Raw genomic sequence first — 20,120 nt, 5'->3', positions numbered from 1 at the left:
CAAGGAACTTAAATGTTAGCTTTTTTACATGGCACATATTGCACTTTTACTTTCTTCCTAAACACTGTTTTTGCATTATTTAAACCAAATTGAACATGTTTCATTATTTGAGACTAAATTGATTTTATTTATTTATTATGTTAAGTTAAAATAGAATCTGAGCCACCTCTAACAGTAATAGATCCAATGGGACATTTCACTGCAGTTACAACATGATGACGTCACAAAGTGTGTTTGAGAGCTCACTTTGTGGATGACCTAAATGCTGGGCCCGGCTAGCAGCCGTCCGTCCAAGCCAATGAGCAGAATTGTAACCAAAACACTGGTTATCACTAGGCCATCTGCTCTGCTGTTTAGCTGCCATGTAAGTCTGTGTGAAGTCTTTAACCTCACTAGGGTTGGGGGCACTATTTTCACTTCCGGATGAAAAGCATGCCCAAAGTAAACTGCCTGCTACTCAGGCCCAGAAGCTATGATATGCATATAGATTTGGATAGAAAACTCAAGTTTCTAAAACTGTTAAAATAATGTCTGTGAATATAACAGAACTGAAATGGCAGGCTAAAACCTGAGGAAAATCCATCCAGTTAGTGCCATTACTTTGAAATGGCTGTTTTTCCAATGAAAGCCTATCCACCATTTAAAGGGATAGGACCCAGATTCCATTCCCTATGGCTTCCACTAGTTGTGAACAGTCTTTAGACATTGTTTCAGGCTTTTATTCTGAAAAATGAGGGATAATGACAACATTGAGTGAGTGGACCCTGTGATGTCCTCAGAGCTGGTTACTGCGCACGACCGAGAGCACGCCTTTTTTTCTTTTTATATTGACGAAGCTTTTGTCCGGTTGAAATATTATCGATTATTTAGGCTAAAAACAACTTGAGGATTAATTATAAACATTGTTTGACATGTTTCTACGAACTTTACGGATACTATTTGGAATTTGTCTGCCTCCTGTGATCGCACTTGAGCCATTGGATTACTGAACAAAACGCGCCAACAAAATGGAGGTTTTTGGATATAAAGAGGGACTTTATCTAACAAAACATTTATTGTGTAACATAGACTCTTGTGAGTGCAACCATACGAAGATCATCAAAGGTAAGTGATTAATTGTATTGCTATTTCTGTTTCTGTTTCTATTTACTCAGGCCCAGAAGCTAGGATATGCATATAATTAGTAGATTTGGATAGAAAACACTCCAAAGTTTCTTAAACTGTTAAAATAATGTCTGAGTATAACAGAACTGAAATGGCAGGCGAAAACCATCCAGGAAATTTCTTTTTTGGAGGTGACAGTGTTTTCAATTAGAAATCTAGATCCACATAGAAAACTAAGGCACTTGCTTGCAGTTCCTATTGCTTCCACTGGATGTCAACAGTCTTTAGAAATTGGTTGATGTTTTTCTTTTGAGTAATGAAGAAGTATGGCTGTTCAGAACGAGGGTCGAGTCTAGTGTACTGTTGTGGTTGGGGCACACGACCTGAAAGCTCGCTCCACTTTGTTTTCGTCCGGTATTGAACACAGTTTATCCCGTCTTAAATTTGATCGATTATTTACGTTAAAAAATACCTAAAGTTGTATTAGGAAAGTCGTTTGAAATGTTTGGATCAAGATTACAGGTAACTTATTAGATATTTTGTAGTCATGTTGCGCGAGTTGGAGCCGGTGTTTTTTTTTTATCAAACGTGCCAAATAAATGGACATTTTGGAGATATAACGACGGAATTTATCGAACAAAAGGACCATTTATGATGTTTATGGGACATATTGGAGTGCCAACAGAAGAAGATCTTCAAATCTTGTTTGATGGGGTACTGTCCTCAGATAATAGCATGGTTTGCTATCGCCGTAAAGCCTTTTTGAAATCTGACACGGTGGCTAGATTAACAAGAAGTTAAGCTTTGACAATCATAATTCAACCCGCCAGGCGTGACACACAACTCGGAAATAACGATATAATTCATGCCTTACCTTTGATGGGGTACTGTCCTCAGATAATAGCATGGTTTGCTATCGCCGTAAAGCCTTTTTGAAATCTGACACGGTGGCTAGATTAACAAGAAGTTAAGCTTTAATTTGGTGTATTGCACTTGTGAATGTATGAAAGTTAAATATTTCTAATAATTATTTTTGAATTTCGCTCTCTGCCATTTCACCGGATGTTGTCGAAACGTTCCGCTAGCGGAACCCCTAGCCGTAAAAGGTTAACAAAATATAGTTTTGGCAAGTCGGTTAACCTCTTGACGCTAGGGGTCAGATTATTTGTTTTTAAAATAACGTTCCCAAGGTAAACAGACTATTTCTCAGGTCCAGATCGTAGAATATGCATATAATTTACAGATTAGGATAGAAAACACTCCAAAGTTTCCAAAACTGTCAAAATATTGTCTGTGAGTATAACAAAACTGATTCTGCAGGCGAAAACCTGAGAAAATCTAACCCGGGAAGTGATTTTATCTGTGTTTCCTGGCCCGTCTTTCTTCCATTTAAAAGGGGTATCAACCAGAAACCTTTTCCAATGGCTTCCTCAGGCTGTGACCAGGCTTTAGACAGTTTCAGGCTTTTATTTTGAAAAATTAGCGAGATTTTTCAAAACTAGTCAGGTGTCCTCTGAATAGTTCCTGCGCGCGAGAGGGGTAGCTCTCCATTTTCTTTCTCTCTTTTATTGAATAGGTTACGGTCCGGTTGAAATATTAATCGATTATGTTTGTTAAAAACAACCTGAGGATTGATTATAAAAAAACATTTGGCATGTTTCTACGAACATTACGGATACTTTTTGGAATTTTCGTCGAACGGAACGAGGCTTTGGTTTTCTGAACATAACGCGCAACCCAAATGGCATTTTTTTGTTATAAAAGTAATATTTATCGAACAAAAATAACATTTGTTTTGTAACTGGGAGTCTCGTGAGTGCAAACATCCGAAGATAATCAAAGGTAAGCGATTCATTTTATTGCTTTTCTGACTTTCTTGACCATGCTAATTTGGGGCTAGCTGTTGTAGCATTGATTGATACACTCACAAAAGCTTGGATTGCTTTCGCTGCAAAGCATATTTTCAAAATCTGACACGATAGGTGGATTAACAACAAGCTAAGCTGTGTTTTGGTATATTTCACTTGTGATTGCATGATTATAAATATTGTTAGTAATATTTTGCGCCCTGCAATTCAGCGGTTGCTCATGAAAATGATCCCGCTAAAGGGATCCGTAGCGCAGAGAAGTTAAGAGATCTACTTCGTGCATGACAACAACAAAAAATCCAACAATTGTTTACAAACAGATTATTTCACTGATAATTCACTGTATCACAATTCCAGTGGGTCAGAGGTTTACATACACTAAGTTGACTGTGCCTTTAAACAGCTTGGAAAATTCCAGAAAATGATGTCATGGCTTTAGAAGCTTCTGATAGGATAATTGACATCATTTCAGTCAATTGGAGGTTTACCTGTGGATGTATTTCAAGGCCTACCTTCAAACTCAGTGCCTCTTTGCTTGACATCATGGGAAAATCAAAAGAAATCAGTCAAGACATCAGAAAAAAAATTGTAGACCTTCACAAATCTGGTTCATCCTTGGGAACAATTTCCAAATGCCTGAAGGTACCACGTTCATTTGTACATACAATAGTACGCAAGTATAAACACCATGGGACCACATAGCCGTCATACCACTCAGGAAGGACTCGCGTTCTGTCTCCTAGAGATGAACGTACTTTGGTGCGAAAAGTGCAAATCAGAACAGCAAAGGACCTTGTGAAGATGCTGGAGAAAACCGGTACAAAAGTATCTATATCCACAGTAAAACAATTCCTATATCGACATAACCTGAAAGGCCGCTCAGCAAGGAAGAAGCCACTGCTCCAAAACCGCCATAAAAAAGCCAGACTACGGTTTGCAACTGCACATGGGGACAAAGATTGTATTTTTTAGAGAAATGTCCTCTGGTCTGATGAAACAAAAACAGAACTATTTGGCCATAATGACCATCGTTATGTTTGGAGGAAAAAGGGGGACGCTTGCAAGCTAAGGAACACCATCCCAACCGTGAAGCACAGGGGTGGCAGCATCATGTTGTGGGGGTGCTTTGCTGCAGGAGGGACTGGTGCACTTCACAAAATAGATGGCACCATGAGGAAGTAAAATTATGTGGATATATTGAAGCAACATCTCAGGACATCAGTCAGGAAGTTAAAGCTTGGTTGCAAATGGGTCTTCCAAATGGACAATGACTCCAAGCATCCTTCAAAGTTGTGGCAAAATGGCTTAAGGACAACAAAGTCAAGGTATTGGAGTCACCATCACAAAGCCTTGACCTCAATCCCATAGAAAATGTGTGGGCAGAACTGAAAAAGCATGTGCGAGCAAGGAGGCATACAAACCTGACTCTGTTACACCAGTTACACAATTTAAAGGCAATGCTACCAAATACTAATTGAGTGTATGTAAACTTCTGACCAACTGGGAATGTGATGAAAGAAATCAAATCTGAAATAAATCATTCTCTCTACTATTATTCTGACATTTCACATTCTTAAAATAAAGTGGTGATCCTAATTGACCTAAAACAGGGAATTTTTACTAGGATTAAATGTCAGGAATTGTGAAAAACTGAGTTTAAATGTATTTGGCTAAGGTGTATGTAAACTTCCGACTTCAACTGTACCTTGTCGCAAACATCCGCCCAAAACTCATCACTGATAGACAGAGATCCTTTTCCCAGATTCTTTTCACCGGCGTAAAGGAGGAGCCTACATTCTCAGAAAGGAGTCTGCTCCTATTTGGCTAAGGTGTATGTAAACTGCCGACTTCAACTGTATGTGTCTGAGCCGGTGACAAAGCTGTCTGTCTGCGACTATGACGTAGTGGTTAATAGGACAAGTGATATAGGACTACAGTGCAGCTGTGGCAACAAAAGCAGTCATTTGAAAGAACAGCTTGACAGGAGGCTGGCTCCCACATCACACACACAGAACTGTTATCATTAGCTCATCTTTAATGTACTCACAGGGTGGTCTATTCACTCTGTGTCCACAGCCTCTCATTAACCAGTCCACAGCCTCTCATTAACCAAGCAAACCCGGAAACACCAAAGCATAATAATGCATGAGAGCAGTAATGCAGCCAGAAAATCACCATCAAAACAGAGGGGACAGATCTAGAAAGAGGCACCCCTCACCTGAAATGATTCAGTGTGGAGATTGGCGAGCAAGCAGGATTGGGACTCTGAGAAGCCCGAAGATTTTAAGATACACGTGATATAGATTACTATCAATAGTTGAATGTCCTTCTACTGTTTTCTTTCACATTTTGTTGCCTAGTTCCCTTATTCATTTCCCAGAAGAGATTAAGTCATACCATGATTTCCCAGAAAAATACACTGGACAATTTAACACAGCAATTTTACAGTAACAAACTAACTAAATTAGTAAACTGTAGATATTGTGCACACACGAGATATGGCTATAGGCCTATAACATACTGTCTTTGATTTAACAAATTATATTTATTTTGACGAATACAGCTAAGGCGTTCCCCAAATAGTGAACTGAGAGATTTGATCAGCAAATCAACTGAGAAAACTAACTAGGTAGCCAACAAGCCAGTTCTAACAAATGTGCAAGCTACAACCACAACCATATAGCTATTTATTTAGCTTATAGCTAGAGGGCTATGCTATGGGTACACAACCAGAGAACCTTTATAACCTGTAACCGTAGCTAACGTTAGCTCAGCTGGCTAACGTCAGCTAGTCCACTTACGTTAGGCAGTCCAGTTCGAACAATGCATTTTATTCCCCGTTTCGATACTTCGACTCGGACGGTAAATACAATTTCAGTTTTATTCTACAACTTCATAATAAAACGTTATATTTATTGCCATATGTGCTTATAAATTCGCCACTTTCCTAACATAACTAGCAATAAACTTTTGGCAAACTTCGATGAGTCGACTCTGTTTTGTTAGTCCAGTAGCCAATCAGCGGAACAGGTTCAAAGATAGCCACGCCCATAATACCCGTCTGTGGACCAATGAGATTTCAATAATGAATTTCAACTATAGGATGAGTGAGTAAATCACGTTATCCTCATGCAGCTTCAAGGTGTCAAGTGTGTCAGCAAAATATGCAATAATCAGAAGAATAAAACAAAGAGTCATTCTCGACAATAATGGCATTTACTAATGCAAACATCTCAGTTTGGGGGGTTGAAAACTAGTAAGTAAACTAAGTAAACTGACTGCCTGAAAAAGTAGGAGCCTGTCTACTTGCACTGCCACTGTTGCAGAACGTTAGGCAGTAGCTAGCTGTTAATAAAATGTAGATAGCTGCTAGCAAACTGACAGGCTAAGTTAGTATTGTTTGCATAAATTGAGAAGTTGGCCAAAACACACAGGTGCTTTCAAAAGCTCGGCGTTTGTCAGCAGCAGGGAAGGAAGAGAGTGAAGTGAGCTCGCTGCTCCCCCATACTTTTTGAGAAGGTTTCAGGAGTTTACTGAAGCGATCTAACTCCTCCCCTCGCACGTCAAGTTCAGACGTGATACAATGTACATTATTGATGAAGCCACATACATTCGACTGCTTTAGATCTTGAAACAATGTTGCAGACGTAACTGGTGGGTTATGTCAGAACTTGAAGATCCCATAAGAAACATTGCTGTGTAGCATATAACACATTCTAAATAGATGAGATTGGGGCCAGGTCAGGAGAGTTTCATTGGGTACAACAGGTATATGCTGATAACTTGCCAGCAAGTCTTGGGGTTGATTGTTTTGAGAGGTTGCACAGACTTCTCAGCAGGATAGAGATTTGTTTTATTTAATTTAACCTTTATTTTATCAGTTTAGTTATCCTAATAGAATTGCACTTATACCGACTGCATACAGCTTAGTCTGTCATGCTTTTGAACTGCTAACACTGGATCTTCAAATGCTCGTTATGCTGAAGAGCAAGTTTATCAAGTCTCTCACACCACTTATACACACACCACTCGTACACACATCACTCATACACACACCTACATGCTGTAGGCGAGGCCACACACACACAGACACACACACACACACACACACACACACACACACAGAGTGCTTGACTTGGACTGAAATAGGTGCTGGTGCTCATTTTGTGTGACGGTACTGTTTATATTTAGGTGCAGGAACTACTGACTGCTATAGTTTAAGCCAATATTCTGTAAGAGGTGCAGGAACTCAAGCAGTAGAACATTTGAGGTGCCGGTACTCAGCTCCGGTGAGCTCCTGCCCCTGTCAAGCACTGCTCACACACAAACCTACCATTATACTCACATCACTCACGCCCACACATCGCAAAAATTACTGCATTGTTAGTTAGGGCTTGTAAGTAAGCATTTCACTGTAAGTGACAAATAAAATTAGATTTTGATTTGAAGTCCACTACCTGCTCCCTGACTTCTCCAAGGTGGCCCCAAGGTGAAAATCTCAAAGAGTACCAGCGGTCCGGTGAGACCCTTCAGCCAGTCACCCATCTTCTCCAGGCCCCGAATCTTCTCCAGGCCCAAGTCCTCACTGGGTAGGTCCTCTGCTTAGAAGGTGATCAACATGGGGATGGAGGACTCTATTCAGCCCTCAGAGAGGCTCTACAACAGAGTGAATGAGGACTCTATTCAGCCCTCATAGAGGCTCTACAGAGTGATGGAGGACTCTATTCAGCTCTCACAGAGGCTCTACAACAGAGTGAATGAGGACTCTATTCAGCCCTCAGAGAGGCTCTACAATAGAGTGATGGAGGACTCTATTCAGCCCTCACAGAGGCTCTACAACAGAGTGATGGGGGACTCTATTCAGCCCTCACAGAGGCTCTACAACAGAGTGAATGAGGACTCTATTCAGCCCTCATAGAGGCTCTACAACAGAGTGAATTAGGACTCTATTCAGCCCTCATAGAGGCTCTACAACAGAGTGAATTAGGACTCTATTCAGCACTCATAGAGGCTCTACAACAGAGTGAATGAGGACTCTATTCAGCCCTCATAGAGGCTCTACGTGTTCAGAGACCAGAACAAACAGACAGAGACCATCCCAGGACTGGTGCATCATTTACAGGTGGGTTCAGAGGGCCAGTTGCCTGTAAACCACTCTACAAATGAGTCACACATCCTTCATGCATAACATATCTCTCTCATATCTCTCTTTGAGGCTAAATATGATAAACTGCTGACTATGCAGAAAACTTCATTGATCAGATGAGACTCTACAATGGTCTCTACAATGGACTCTACAATGGACTCTACAATGGCCTCGTCTTTGTTCTGTTAAATGGACTTAAATAACCTTCATACTATTGTCACTTTTTTAACAATCTCAAAAAGTCTCAATGGAAATGTTGTACAACTTGTAAACATTTCTTTCAACAGACACAAGCGCTATCTAATCTTACCCTGGAGTTTGACTGTGGTGACCAAGAAGACCTCCCCAACACCCTATCTCCATCAGGCAAGATGCTGTCTCTGACATCTGATATTATGACAGGTTCTCGCTCTGTTACAAATTACCTGGCCAAGAGCCACCTGTTTCCTTAGTGACAAATGGGGTCGGATGACATATGATTCTGGTTACACGCACAGTCACAACCTAAGAGGGAGGATTCACCCCCCCCCCCCCCAAAAAAAAAGAGTGAGGATTCAAGGACAAAGTAGAGAAAAATTATAACAAATGTATTACACAACCAGTTTACATGAAATGATGCAACTTGAGGAATGAAATGAGTAATTTCTCATTATATTAGATTTTTTTCACATTAAATCATCATCAATTACAAATAAGATCATTTCCATTTTCAATGATGTAGGATTTAGGCCATAACATAAACTGGATTTGCACCGTCTCAGTTTTTGTGTTTGCAGGTCAATTCACTGAGGAGCCAAACCAACAAAACCACTCTAAACAGCCCAACGCTTCTCCGACCCACACTGACCAACCGAGTCCGAGTGAAGGGGAAAGGATGGCCAGGGAGTTGAGGGATATTGTCAGTCGGTTTATGCAGAAGGTAACCTGTAAAACAAACTAAAGCTTTATTGTGGTGCATTACTACACTTAATTTAAATATACTGAATTGAAAATGAATTGAAAATGTGTTGAACACCATGTCAATTACTATTGAAGAGCAACAAATGGTTAATTATTTTAATTTACTTAAAAAGTATATTTCTGTTCAGGACTGTGTTCTAAAGTGTATAAATTGCCTGGCTGGGCTGATGAGACAGTGGATTGTGCAGTCAGATGGAACAGAGTAAATAGACATTTCAACATCAGCGGCTGGAATAGACACCGCCTGGAATGCGGTTTTAACAAATTATATTTGTTCATATAAGTTATATTTATACTAGATTAGGAGGGGGATTTATACTAGATGTCCTCTACCCAGACACAGAGACAACAGCTGATAGACAATAGAACTCACAGGGCTGATGCAATTGTAGGCTTTATACAAAAAAATAGCCAGCCCAATTTTGAATATAATCTAAATTTGATCACATTCACATTTTCTCCTGACACACAAATGGACTGTAAATACATAGAGTTACCAATTAGTTTACCCTGACTAGGTGGACTGGGCGCATAGGCTGTATGCAGCTGCTCTTATTAGTAGCCTATAGTTAATCAGACGGAAAAATAGTATCGTTTTCATCCAATACAGCATGTCAGATGTCTACTGTTTAGGTGTAGCCTAGGCTGCTGCATAACATAACATATATGTCATGAGTTTTTGCTTGTGTCCGTCCGGAGTGATTTTGTGACTTGTTATCATCTTTGCTAAATAAATACTGGAAAGTCTACTCGAGCGCACGCGAAAAAATGTGCTGCATCAACCTCTCTCTTTAATCTAACGTTTAATGGATGACGCGATGAAAGCTATCAAATCATTTGGAATTGTTTTCGACATCCCCGAAAAGATGTTCAGCATGTCAAGCATCGTAACGTGCAATTACAGGCGGCTTGATGATAGGCTTCCCTGTTAACCAGCTATACATTTGATACCAGTTGGAATTGAACGCTCTCACTTTTTCATCCTTCTTCACGAAACTGATCTCAGGCAGAGGTCGACCCTCGCTTTTAATTCGCACCTTTTCCGTGTACCCCAGAGAATTAAAGGGGTTCTTCAACAAAAAGTCCACAACATTTTCGGCAGCATTGGCCATTCTGGCGGAGAAAACTGCACACTCGCGCCGGTAGCTAGCTAGCTACTGAAGTTAGCAAGGCAAATTTAAATAAATTGCACTAAAGACACAAAAGTTCTAAACCCAAGAAAACAATTTATTTACATGTATTTATATCCTGTAATTTGAAAAAACTAATTTGAATTGAATAATGTCCAAAAATGCTCAACTATCACTTTTCACTCTTAATCTCTATCCAACAATCACCAAGCGTCTCCACATAGAACCTTCAAAATGCTCTGTGGCACAATCCCAATACAACACACTAGGTTCGTTCTCTGATCCTACATCTATGATTGGATGGACAACATACTGCAAAAGCTTTGATTGGTTGGAGGACGTCCCCTGGAAATTGTCATAATTACCATGTATGTCTATGGAAGTTTATTCTGGGATGTAGAGGACAGTGAGACCAGAGACAGACAGTGGGTTTGGGAGCTCTGACTTGAGTCGCCCAGCCACAGGACTTTCCCAACCAAAACGTCATACAGAAAGGTACAGATACATACAAACCTGGAGTGAGGCAAGCTATTTGAGTGGACATTTCAGTAATGTATTAATAATTCAAATGTATGTTGTTGTTTTTATCACCTATCCTCAGGCTCCAGTTCCAGTCTGATGGGGCCTCCAGTCCTGTGAGAATGAGTGACAGCGAAGGCTCCTGCTCCAACCTGCAGACAACGGTCCATCTGACTGGGGATATTGGAGAGAGGAGACCCAGTCTGCAGACTACTATCCATCTGACTGGGGATATTGGAGAGAGGAGACCCAGCCTACAGACTACTATCCATCTGACTGGGGATATTGGAGAGAGGAGACCCAGTCTGCAGACTACTATCCATCTGACTGGGGATATTGGAGAGAGGAGACCCAGTCTGCAGACTACTATCCATCTGACTGGGGATATTGGAGAGAGGAGACCCAGTCTGCAGACTACTATCCATCTGACTGGGGATATTAGAGAGAGGAGACCCAGCCTACAGACTACTATCCATCTGACTGGGGATTTTAGAGAGAGGAGACCCAGTCTGCAGACTACTATCCATCTGACTGGGGATTTTAGAGAGAGGAGACCCAGTCTGCAGACAACGGTCCATCTGACTGGGGATATTGGAGCGAGGAGACCCAGCCTACAGACTACTATCCATCTGACTGGGGATATTGGAGAGAGGAGACCCAGCCTACAGACTACTATCCATCTGACTGGGGATATTGGAGCGAGGAGACCCAGTCTGCAGACTACTATCCATCTGACTGGGGATATTGGAGAGAGGAGACCCAGCCTACAGACTACTATCCATCTGACTGGGGATATTAGAGAGAGGAGACCCAGTCTGCAGACTACTATCCATCTGACTGGGGATATTGGAGAGAGGAGACCCAGTCTGCAGACTACTATCCATCTGACTGGGGATATTGGAGAGAGGAGACCCAGTCTGCAGACTACTATCCATCTGACTGGGGATATTGGAGAGAGGAGACCCAGTCTGCAGACAACGGTCCATCTGACTGGGGATATTGGAGAGAGGAGACCCAGTCTGCAGACTACTATCCATCTGACTGGGGATATTGGAGTGAGGAGACCCAGCCTACAGACTACTATCCATCTGACTGGGGATATTAGAGAGAGGAGACCCAGTCTGCAGACTACTGTCCATCTGACTGGGGATATTGGAGAGAGGAGACCCAGTCTGCAGACTACTATCCATCTGACTGGGGATATTAAAGAGAGGAGACCCAGTCTGCAGATGCCTCCTCAGTTGTGCAGGACTGCAGTGGACTACTGGCTGACCAGACCTACTCAGAGTGTACCTGTTAAACCGCATGGTGAGTGGTGAAGATTCACACAGCTTCTGCTGTGGTCCTAGTGGAAGTGTTGATGTTTTCCTGTAGAGGCAGTACAACTGGGCAAAGGTTAGTCTAAAAACACTGAGTATTCAACTCAAAAGTAAACTTGACAATATGAAAATGATAACCAGGACAGGCTACCAGGTAATAAGGCTTACATCATAGTGGCCAAAACCCTAATGTTTTTGAGTTGACTAACCTCTCTCTCGCTGTGTCTCTCCAGTGAGGCGATGCAGGCCCTACAGTCGGAGGTGTCCCAACTGAGGAGAGACCTGGAAGAGGGTCTGGTCCAGCTGCCTCACCTCTCCCAGAGGATGGACTACCTTACCTCCAGATACAAACAGGAAAGAAGGCTTAAAACCAAGCTGTTGATGCCTTCTAGTGCCAATGTGTAATTTAGTATTAGTTTGGTTAGCATGTAATTGAGATATTGCTTATATTAGCATGTAATGTTAGTCAATGTAAATGTAATCTCGGTTAAGCCAGAACTAAAGTCTTACGTTATTGGTCAGATGCTCAATTAAGTTCTTGGTCCATACATGTTAAGATAAGAGATACAGAGATGCTAGAATGAGGAGTGGAACCAGAGTGAGGAGCTTGACCCTATCTCTTTGTAAGTTATGGGCAAGTGTATGGGCCAAATTTTCCCTCCCCTTCTGAAAGTCGAAAGATGCTAACACCTGCGAAATCGTGACTTGTCCAAATAACCAGTGACCGGAAACTCTTACTGCTCGTTATCAATCAATATCTACAGAATAAAAACGTATGTTTTTTTATTAATTTATTTTATTAATTTATGTTTACGTAGTCTGCCCACCAGAGATTATTGTAAATGTAATGTTGTGTTTAATTGTCAATGTCATTGTGTACGAAGTTACAATTCCCTGGCCTGTGTATGGTCCTTTTTCCCAGGTATAGACAGTGTGGAGTCGGACCGCTCTGAGAACATGCTGCCATTCCACAGTACACCACTAGGTGGCAGGAGAGGGAGCAGCAAGCCCTAATCGTGCTCGGACAGACCAGGGAAAACCCAGAGCAAAAAACACTCCAATACAGTTTGGTGGTCCTGGTATTGACTTTCTCCTAATGGGTGTAAAATACAGTGAACAGTTGGAAAAACAGGAGTGATTCTTACATTTTATGTTTAACAAAATTTTATGTTTAACAAAAGATCAGTTGTTGAGTCAGATTTTGGTCATTCAGTTTGCAGAATTTGCCTTAAAGTTATCTTCGGTGGTCCTGAAGGTAGTTGTGTTTCTCCATCCATTTTACAATCCGAGAACTGTTCTCTGGAGATCTCTAATCTCACCCACTCCAGTCCTCCAGCATTCCAGCACTCATACAAGAACCCAAGCTACAGATCTCCATGTAAGGACCAACAACCAGTCCACTCCTGCCCATAAGACACTGTCATGACTGGGCCTCATCATGACTACTTTATTCATTTCATTATCAATTCACAATTTAAAGATGCACTATGCAGAAATCAAAGACCAAGGAGAAGAACAGCTGAGATGCTTCCCACCCAGTGTTGTCCACTCCTACACTATATTCTCTCTCTCTCTCTCTCTCTCTCTCTCTCTCGCTCTCTCTCTCTCTCACTCACTCACTCACTCACTCACTCACTCACTCACTCACTCACTCACTCACTCACTCACTCACTCACTCACTCACTCACTCACTCACTCACTCACTCACTCACTCACTCACTCACTCACTCACTCACTCACTCTCTCTCACTCACTCTCTCTCACTCACTCTCTCTCACTCACTCACTCACTCTCTCACTCTCTCACTCTCTCACTCACTCTCTCACTCACTCACTCACTCACTCACTCAAAGTGTGAGAGCACCAGGTGCTGTCTGTCTCCCACCACAGAAGGAGCTCTACCCAGTCAGACTCACCTCTACTGCCCAGCAATGTGTTTTTCCAGCGGACACTTCCCCCAGCTCTCAGCCGCCCTCCACCCTCCCCCAGGACCGAGGCAGAGCAAGCAGGCACAGGGCCAACAAGGTGAGGCTGCCACATGGAGATAGGAGAACATTCTTTCAACATCAATGGGTACTAGTCATGTTTTACCTGGTATTTACTGAGGAATTATGAGGTAAAATGGGTTAAATGCGGAAGCCACATTTCAGTTGAATACATTCAGTTGGACAACTGACTAGGTATCCCCCTTTCCCACTTACCCGTACTGTAATAGTTATGTCAAAGTATTATGCAAAGAATAGTAATCCTAAAGGAATCAAATAACTATTTGTTGGTTCATGTCATGTAACCATCATTACATCATCCGTTTACAATTAGAAAAACTTCTGAATGTATTTTAGTGAGGAAAACATGCTTTCCAGATGTGGAAGTTTTTAGAAAACTGTTGTATTAGAGAAATTTGACTGAATCTGATCATTTTATTTTGAATTAAACTATTTACAATCAGTTATTTTGTAAATGTCATATGTTTTAAAAGATAACATCTTGGTGTCGCAAAATTGCCCCCATATTCCAGAGGCCCGTGTGTGTTAAGATGAGCACAAGAGGGACGCTTCACACAGGAGTCTATTCTACTGTAACTTTACAAGCATTTGCTTGGCAACAACATTGGTAACAACAGCTACCTCAGTACTACTATTATTACTACCAGTATCATTCAGCCACCTCAACTTATTCCCTCTATGGCCACAGGACATCCCTATCACACTATTCTAGTACTACCCAGCCAACTGTCCATCCACCATTCCCCTACACAAAGGGACAGAGATTATGTTGATAAAAACTAGGCCAGATTTTGAATATTACATTACAGGAAAAGCCCCTTCACTTCTGAGAATGTGTATCGACTTTGGTCCCCCTTAACTATAATTTGTTCACATGACACCCTCCCGCCCATTGTTTTCACCCTGTGGATATCGCAGACAAAACCGACACTTATTGAGTTTTTCTATCAGACAGCTTTGTGTTCCCCTTGCTCTGTCCCAGCCCGGTGCCAAGTTGTGTGTTTTGTTGTAGAATATTCTGTTTCCCTGTTGTTCTCTTATGGGTGTCTGAGGAGAAGTGTCCGGGCAACATGCCTAACCGCCCCGTCCAATTTTCTTTTAGATATAGGTTTCCCTAGACCTACAGACATCAACACACAACCCATCTCTTAGATATGATCTTAAACAACACAAAACAGTTCATTTTCCTGGAGGCTTGGGATTCTTTCATGCACTGTGGTCGTGGATTCCTGTAAAATACCTAAATTACCACAATATCACATTTTCCTCTCTAAAGACACTGAAACCATTTTATTATATCTCTCATTAGTAGGTCAAACCAGAGGTGGCCAGATCAGCTCCAGGTCAATCCCTAATCCATAAAACGTCACTTTCACAGCTATCACACTGATACTGTCCATGTGTCCTCCCAGAGGTGTGAAACTGCCCTGTGACCTTGAGTTGTCTGTCAACACCTTGATTATGCCAGTTGGATGTCTTCCAGCTGAGCTACCTATCTACCATTCTGCTCCCTCCCTGGGCTGTGTACTGAAGCCTGATCTGGTGTGTTCTCTGGGGGGTAACCATGGTCCACCATGACATCCATATAAAAGGAGAAGAAGCTAGTGCAAGTCAAAGTCTAAGTGCTGTGCCCCCACAGTGTTATACCTGATCCCTACACAATCAAACACAAACACAAATTTAAGGACATATTGTGCCGCCACACTCAAACCTGAACTAAGAGGACAGACCACCAACTTTTTCAGTCGCCTGCCATGGGTCAGTGCTTGGTGTTTGTGTATGTCTTGTCATAGCAGTAGTACTAACACAGAATAACACACTTTACACGTTTTCTTTTTGAAACTACACGGGAACTGACAATCACACCTGACTATAATCCTCCAAATTGCCTGTGAATGAACTCCCATGGTTGAGTGCTCCAACTCCTGTCTACCTCGAATAAGTCCTTTAAGACATTTTTCTAGATAAGCCCTTTTGTTGAACTCTCATTGGGAAAAGGGAGATATATATATATCACTTATAGTAGCCGTGACAACAATACAATGGGGCTGGAGATAACCTAGTAGCCTAAGGGCGTTGGGCCAGTAACCGCAAGTTGTTGGTTCGAATCCCCAAGCCGACCCTTGAGCAAGGCACTTAACTCTAATTGCTCATTTTGAATCTTCTATTTTTAGAATTTTTTATTGTTGGACATAAAAGACTGTAAAAACACCTGTTCCAAAGTGTTTCAACGCATAATAGAGAGATATATGTGATACAAATGTAAGCAAGGTTTAAAATTGTTACATTTTAGTCGAATATTATAACTGTTTGGGCATCTTCTTGTCAATTTCCAGTCTACAAATTATTTTTAAATATGTTCCGGACACCTGAACATCCGCTGAAGAAAAAAATCAGCCCGTGGCTGAAACTAGTTGATGATCCCTGGCATATGGTATCGCTCATATTGTTTATTTAGATGTATTGTGATCCTGTCTGATATCCTCTCATTCTGAGGCATACATCTAATGATCGTTATCTTACCCTGGTGTTCATCTATACTCTATCTATTTATGTAATAACCTATTTGAAAGATTATATATAACATACATTTGTTTTCTTCTTTTGTTGGACATTTTGACTGAGGTGGTCAGCAACATAGAATTACATGTAGAATCTCTGTGGTCTGCAATTTATCCAATCACACAGGTTCACAGGTTGGTTCCTGGAACTTCACAGTCCAGGTCAACTTCCCGGTTGGTTACTGGAAAACACTGGTTCCTGACAATAGAAAAAGCTCTCGCTTTGAATAGTGGACAATAGTATTAGTTTGGCTGAAACAATAATGTTTTGGGAAGGACATTTTCTGGCCAGTATCCCCTATTTATAAAACTATCAATATGACCTCAAGTGTCCGTCACCAAGCCTAGGGATTCATCTGACATTTATAAGTAGAGGTACAACTAGAAAAATAAAAAATGTAAATGAAGCATCACATATCAGTTGTGTGCCATGGACAGGGGACAGGTCTCCCCTAAAGGGACCGTTCTAATCTTGATGGGATCACCTACAAGGCTGTAATAAATCATAACAATAGAAATACGAAACTCAGATCAAGTTTCAGATCTATCTCTGTAAAGTTTCATTTTCTCAGATTTCTCTCTTTGTCCTTGGTTCACAAAACAGCCTTATCCACGCTTGATCCTTTTTTCTCTCTCGATTTACTCGTACACACCCACACCTGTTCATGCTTAGAATTAGTAGTGACTAGTCAATGGTTCATATTTGCATCTTCTGTTCTTGGAGAAACCTTTAATCGTTGTAGCAACGGGTTCCTGGAGTGGAGGCATGGCTTAGTATTTTAGTTAGGTGTTTGGCCACCCGTTTGAGTAAATGTCATTCCTGTTCATCTGTTCTGTTGTGTCATCACATGTTAAGGTCGAACAATGACAGTTTGGTAGCTTTAATGAGGCTAACAGAGGTGTATGAGTTCTTCAAGAGCCTATGCAAATCCCAAAGTTGGAATAGTTACCACTTTATTACTTTACGTAATCAGCAATGTTAATATTATTAATATTATATTCAAAAATATAATATGTAAAGATATTCAAGGACGGTTGGCCAAAAATATCTGAAAGCCACACTTCCAATAAGCTACGCCTCCAATCTGATTGGCTGTCACCTCTACAATAAATTATAAGAAATGTTCAAAATTGAACCCCTCCCATGACAAAAAAGTTCAGGTTTGAACCTTTACATAGGGGTTCCTCAAATAGACCCTTTTCAGAAGTGTTCCTCCAGGAACCTTTTTAAACTAGAATGTTTCCACTGGTGTGGCAACCCAAAAGTTTCTTCCAGACACCTTTACTTCTAGAGTGTAGGATCTGACTTAGAGAGCCACGCATGACAGAGATATAGTCACTGGGGAACAAGGAGTGTTCAGTTCAAGCTCTAGTGTCTTTGTCAGTACCAAACAATTAACCTTCGCTGTATGACATGGAACACCTAGTAGTATACACGTTTCTTCACATCTTAACTGATAACCTTGCTGCATATGAGGTTAATAACTTCCTTCATGACCAGACCAGTCTTTGTCATCAGTCTTTGGTCCTTTGTATTCGATTTTAATAAATAGGATAGTTTTGGACACACAGTACTGCTGTGGACTGTGGTGAGTAACAAAGTGAGCCTACTGGGTCAGATAATGGGTGATACTGAGTCCTGTGAGCAGTAACAAGATGGCGCCAGAGAGGATGGCTGCCGTTTCATGGGCTCTTAACCAACCGTGCTATTTTGTTTGTTTGTTCACATTTTTTTTAAACATATTTTGTACATAATGTTGCTGCTACCGTCTCTTAGGACCAAAAATAGCTTCTGGAATCAGAACAGCGATTACTGACCTTGAACTGGAAGAAGAATTTCTCATTAATGAGTCGGATGAGAGGGATTTACTCCAGACACCCGAACAGGCCCACATCCCCGTCATTCGCAGGAGAAAAAGACGCAAGAGGTATCGCGGAAAGAGATCGGGGTGCCTTGTGAGGATACGCCGACGAGTGGCTAATCTTCCCTTGCCATCCGTACTACTAGCCAACGTACAATCACTGGATAATAAATTGGACGAACTCCTACCAATGGGACATTAAATACGGTAATATCTTATGTTTCACCGAGTCGTGGCTGAACGACGACATGAATAACATACAGCTGGCTGGTTATACACTGTATCGGCAGGATAGAACAGCAGCCTCTGGTAAGACAAGCGGTGACGGTCTATGTATATTTGTAAACAACAGCTGGTGCACGATATCTAAGGAAGTCTCGAGGTTTTGCTTGCCTGAGGTAGAGTATCTCATGATAAGCTGTAGACCACACTATCTACCTAGAGAGTTTATCTGTATTTTTCGTAGCTGTCTACATACTGATGCTGGCACTAAGACCGCACTCAATGAGCTATATACCGCCATAAGCAAACTGGAAAACATTCATCCAGAGGTGGCGCACCTAGTGGCCTGGGATGCAGGGAGACTTAAATCAGTTTTACCTAATTTCTATCAGCATGTTAAATTTACAACCAGAGGGAAAAAAACTCTAGACCATCTTTACTCCACACACAGAGACGTGTGCAAAGCTCTCCCTCGCCCACCATTTGGAAAATCTGACCATAATTCTATCCTCCTGATTCCTGCTTACAAGCAAAACTTAAAGCAGGAAGCACCAGAGACTCGGTCAATAAAAAAGTGGTCAGATGAAGCAGATGCTAAGCTACAGGACTGTTTTGCTAGCACAGACTGGAATATGTTCCGGGATTCTTCCGATGGCATTGAGGAGTACACCACATAAGTCACTGGCTTCATCAATAAGTGCATCAATGACGTCGTCCCCACAGTGACTGTACTTACATACCCCAACCAGAAGCCATGGATTACAAGCAACCTCCTACCGCTTTCAAGGAGCGGGACTGTAACGGCGTTCCTCCTCCTCTTCATCCGAAGAGGAGGAGCAGGGATTGAACCAAAATGCAGCGTTTGAATTCGACATAATATTTATTTACAAAACGGAAAAACACGACAACACTTTAACCAACTACAAAACAATAAACGACGTAGACAGACCTGGACGACGAACTTACATGAAACACGAAGAACGCATGAACAGGAAAACTGACTACAAAAAAGAACGAACGTACAAACAAACCGAGACAGTCCCGTGTGGCGCGACAAACACAGACACAGGAGACAACCACCCACAACAATCAATGTGAAAACACCTACCTTAATATGATTCTCAATCAGAGGAGATGAAAACCACCTGCCTCTAATTGAGAACCATATTAGGTACCCATTAACCAACATAGAAACAGAAAACATAGACTGCCCACCCAAACTCACGTCCTGACCAACTAACACATACAAAAACTAACAGAAAACAGGTCAGGAACGTGACATAACCCCCCCCTTAAGGGGCGAACCCCGGGCGCACCAGCACAAAGTCTAGGGGAGGGTCAGGGTGGGCATCTGACCACGGTGGTGGCTCAGGCTCTGGGCGAGGTCCCCACCCCACCATAGTCAATCCCAGCTTACTTCTCCC

At 41.7% G+C, this 20,120-nt stretch overlaps 1 protein-coding gene across 3 annotated transcripts in view; it reads right to left on the bottom strand.

Annotated features, from left to right (window-relative positions):
• Positions 1–5,966, bottom strand: part of LOC120056213 (G-protein-signaling modulator 2-like) — a 34,934-nt gene extending 28,968 nt beyond the window's left edge. For all 3 annotated transcript variants that reach the window (XM_039004458.1, XM_039004460.1, XM_039004461.1), the window contains exon 1: positions 5,774–5,966. The gene's annotated coding sequence lies outside the window, so the exon portion shown is untranslated. The remainder of the gene's footprint in view (positions 1–5,773) is intronic.
• Positions 5,967–20,120: the final 14,154 nt, after the last annotated feature.

The sequence above is a fragment of the Salvelinus namaycush genome, chromosome 11 (genome assembly GCF_016432855.1).
Source record: "Salvelinus namaycush isolate Seneca chromosome 11, SaNama_1.0, whole genome shotgun sequence".
In the NCBI taxonomy this organism is placed as follows: domain Eukaryota; kingdom Metazoa; phylum Chordata; class Actinopteri; order Salmoniformes; family Salmonidae; genus Salvelinus; species Salvelinus namaycush.
Note: the sequence above shows the minus strand (reverse complement) of the source record. Positions and strands in the feature narration are given on the sequence as shown.